The following is a 4,417-nucleotide window of genomic DNA, read 5'->3' as shown; positions in this document are numbered from 1 at the left end:
TCCTGCTGTAGCTGCCGGCTCACTGTAGAATCTGGAAAGAGAAGATCAGTAACAGGTGAGTGAGCTGAATACTAGGGATGCACCAAGCGTAGGATTTGGTTTAGGATTCGGCTGAGATTCGGTCTTTTTCAGCAGGATTTATATTCAGATGAATCCATGTTCCTGGGCAAACCAAATCCAAATCCTTAAAATCATGTGACATTTTGTCAAACAAACACGGAACTTGAATTTTTTTCTCTTAAGTAGCTCAATTTGCATATGCAAATTATGATTCTGATTCGGTTTGTAACAAATCTTTCAGGGATTTGGGGTTCGGCCAAATCCCAAAATAGCGCAGGCGAACGGGAAACATTGGTGTATCTATCAACTTCCTGCTAGAACAGAACAGAATCTTCAATGTTTATGAAGCTTACGTATGTGTATGAACTTCAGGACAGTTTGGGCAAAAAGTGTATTACTCTCTGCTTGTATAAGTATTTTAGTTCTGTGCTAAGTCATTACTTTGTGCAAAGAGACTGGGTTATCCAGTAGCAGCCCAACTCTTGATTTATCTTTGTGGACAGATACTTTGCCTTGAAATAACAGCAATGGCCTTCAGCACCCCCAGCTTATTATCATTATATATAGTGATGAGTGAGTTTTTTCACCAGGCATGGGTTCGCTGTGAAATTCTGCATTTCACCTCTGGCAACAGATTTCATGACACTGCTGCAAAGATTTTGCCGCAACACAAATTCACTGAGTGAGCAAAAAGTCGCAGTGTCAAAAAAACTTGTGGCCATATCAAATAAGTTGCAATTGGGTCAAAAAAGTCAAAGTTGTGTCAAATAAGTTGTGGATGTGTCAAACAAGTCGTGCAATTGCTGCATTTCTAGGAATGTTTCAGCAAAGAGACAGGACAGACTTGCTCATCACTAATTATGTACAGTATGTTTTAAAATTAAAGATAAATCTATTTTTAAGTGGGTCAAATTTTTGCAGATGGCAAATAAGTCAAGTGTATGACTGTAAAGAATATGTAGTTACATTATAGTTACATAGTTACATAGGGTTGAACAGTTAATAGGCATTAACAGAATCTGCCATTACCACATCTCTAGGAAGGGCATTCCCCAACCTCACTGCCCTCACTGTGAGGAACCCCCTACGCTGTTCAAATGGAAGTTCCGTTTCTCTAATCTGAAGGGGGGGCCTCTGGTGCGTTGATTGTTTTTATGGGAAAAAAGAACATCCCCCAACTGCCTATAATCCCCTCTAATGTACTTGTACAGAGTAATCATGTCCCCTCGCAAGCGCCTCTTTTCCAGAGAAAACAACCTCAACCCTGACAGTCTAACCTCATAGTTTAACCCTTCCATCCCCTTAACCAGTTTAGTTGCACGTCTCTGCACTCTCTCCAGCTCATTAATATCCTTCTTAATGTCTGGAGCCCAAAACTGCCCCGCATACTCAAGGTGAGGCCTTACCAGGGACCTATAAAGGGGCAAAATTATGTTCTCATCCCTTGAGTCAATGCCCTTTTTTATACAAGACAGCACTTTATTTGCTTTAGTAGCCACAGAATGACACTGCCTGGAATTAGACAACTTGTTATCTACAAAAACCCCTAGATCCTTCTCCATTAAGGAAACCCCCAACACACTCCCATTCAGTAGATAGTTCGCGTTTATATTATTTCTACCAAAGTGCATAACTTTGCACTTATCAACATTGAACCTCATTTTCCAGTTTGCTGCCCAGTTTTCCAATTTTGTCAAATCGCTCTGCAAAGCGGCAGCATCCTGCATGGAACTTATAGTTTTGCACAATTTTGTGTCATCAGCAAAAATAGAAACAGTACTGTCTATGCCCACCTCCAGGTCATTAATAAACAAGTTAAAAAGCAAAGGACCAAGGACTGACCCCTGCGGTACTCCACTAACCACAAAACCATGCTGGCACAAACTAATAGTATTGTGAACTGCAATGTATTCAAGTACCCTATCCCTTATTACCCCTTCCAAAAGTTTTCCTACTACTGATGTCAGACTAACAGGCCTATAGTTTTCAGGCTGAGAACGGGATCCCTTTTTAAAAAACGGCACTACATTAGCAATCCACCAGTCTCTCGGCACCATGCCAGACCTCAACGAATCCTGAAAAATTAAGTGAAGAGGCTTGGCAATCACAGCGCTCAGCTCATTTAATACCCTGGGATGGATCCCATCCGGCCCTGGACCTTTGTTTACCTTTACATGTTCAAGTCTCTTTTGAATTTCCTCCCGAGTGACCCATGCATCAGTAGCCAAATTACTAGACCTGGGCATATTAAAAGGGAAGCCTTCATTATCTTCATTATAACATACGTTATTGCCGCTGTGGGTGAAACTCACAGTATATTAACATGAGGCAGGTCAGGATTATCAGGAACATGAAGACTAGAACCAGCAGGGTCACCAGAACCATCAGGAGTCTCCTCTGTGTCCCCAACATTTCACTTGCCTTCAGAGCTAAAAAAGAAATGGATACACAGACACATTAGTTATTGCTTCTGTTGGGAGAGAAATTCTGTGTTTTTGGCTGGTAAATAACATATATTCAATGGAAAGTTCATTGGCCCTAAGTATCAGATCTTTTCAGAAATGCACTATGCGCAGCCTCACATCTAGGCACTGAGGGATGGGGAAAGGAGGAGGCCAAACACTGGGGCCTTTGGGCATCTAGTTCTAGTGATGCTATAATGATGATTATCTGCAAAGCTCACTGGAATTCAATGTTTTAGTCCTTTATGTCCCATAGAACTGAAGTTGGGGTGGGTTTAATATGTATTTAGCAACCTGAGAAAAACAAAAAGCCGACCGATCAGCAGAAACAGCTGCCCATCATTTCACTAGTTAAACATATCGTAACTATGCTCCTTGTGTCATAAAGGGGAAATAAAGGCATAATAACCGCCAGGTGCCAAAATGTTAGGCTGAAAACAAACTGCACTGGGGGGGGGGGGTGATACAGTTATCACTACATCATCCTCTTCTTCTGGATCTTGTTTGCAGAACAGGACTAGTGCACAAGCTGAATGTAGAAGCAAAGAGCCGGCTTCTCAGTACTCTGTGCAAATACACCCAGCCAGGGGCTGTAGACAGGATCACCAAAGAGGAGGAAGATGGAGACATGACACACAAACAGTGGTACCCAGGGCTGGTGTCATTTTCAACCAACAGGAGCACTGGCCCAGGGTCTCAGGTATGTGATTATAATAAGCCCAGTGAATCTGCCTTTCTTTCTCCTTTACAGAATGTTGCTTAATTAGAACATGACACGTGTGGCTGAGGTATAGAGCTCCACAGACATCAGCGCCATGCAAACACTGGCCCTACAGTGAGTTGTTATAGTAGGGAAACCACACACAGGAATACAGATTACCTTTTGGTGAGAGGTTTTCTCCTTTAGATTCTTGTTGAATCCTCATCATCTCCCTTGGTTCCTTAGTGCCAGGGACATTTTCATATACATCACTATCAGAAACACTTTGCCATGTTCCTGGGTATTTGAAAAAAAATGTTATATTAGTAGTTGAAGATGAGTTTCATTAAGAGCTTTAATTTCAGTTCTAGCTTGTAAGGAGGTAAAATAAAGAATGTGTTTATACATGTGTAAGCTTATGGTAAATTAGCCCTTCTGTTTACCACAAACCACACCTTATTTTACCTGGGATGAGACTAGATCCTTCAGGTGTGAGCCCTCGCTTTATATGGAGGCCAGGTAGTTATGAGTTGTATCGCTCAAGAAATGGGCGCCAGTGGTTCTTAACATTGAAACAATGACTGTTTATTTACACAGCCACTTGGGAGTAATTACAGCACAGAATAGGTAGGTAGTAGCATCTCATAGAACAGACAGTACTCACGACAAATGGTCACAATGATTCTCTCCCACAGGGCACAATGGGTTAACTCCCAGCTTTCAGGTATATGCTTCCAGTGGAACCTGGGTGATCACTATCTAACCCTAGGTCTGTACACTGTTAACCCTATTCTGGGCAGTATTATACCCGGGATAATTATCCCTCTACAATTTCTTGTTGGAGGCAGAAGTTGCACACTAGCTAGCCCTACCTCAGCCTCAGCTCCAACTACACAGTGGTTGACACAGGATATGGTGCTTAAAGGGTTACACAAGATAAATGTAAACAAGGCACCTGGGCCAGATGGAATACACCCTCGGGTACTGAGAGAGCTAGGGGCAGAATTACAGAGGCCCATGTTTCTGATATTCTCAGACTCTCTTTCATCAGGTATGGTACCTAGGGATTGGAAGAAGGCAAATGCCAAGTCTATATTTAAAAAGGGAGTAAGATCTCAGCCTGGCAATTACAGGCCTGTAAGTTTGACATCCGTGGTGGGCAAGTTATTTGAAGGCTTGTTAAGGGATCACATAC

At 42.2% G+C, this 4,417-nt stretch overlaps 1 long non-coding RNA gene across 1 annotated transcript; it reads right to left on the bottom strand.

The window, feature by feature from the left end:
• Positions 1-3,513, bottom strand: LOC116409802. Its single transcript, XR_004222083.1, has 3 exons — positions 3,403-3,513; positions 2,373-2,489; positions 1-31 (listed from the first exon to the last, which is right to left on the bottom strand). It is a non-coding gene; the product is annotated as an uncharacterized LOC116409802 (long non-coding RNA).
• Between the last annotated feature and the right edge of the window lie 904 nt (positions 3,514-4,417).

Source organism: Xenopus tropicalis, chromosome 3, assembly GCF_000004195.4.
Source record: "Xenopus tropicalis strain Nigerian chromosome 3, UCB_Xtro_10.0, whole genome shotgun sequence".
NCBI classification, from domain to species: domain Eukaryota; kingdom Metazoa; phylum Chordata; class Amphibia; order Anura; family Pipidae; genus Xenopus; species Xenopus tropicalis.
Note: the sequence above shows the minus strand (reverse complement) of the source record. Positions and strands in the feature narration are given on the sequence as shown.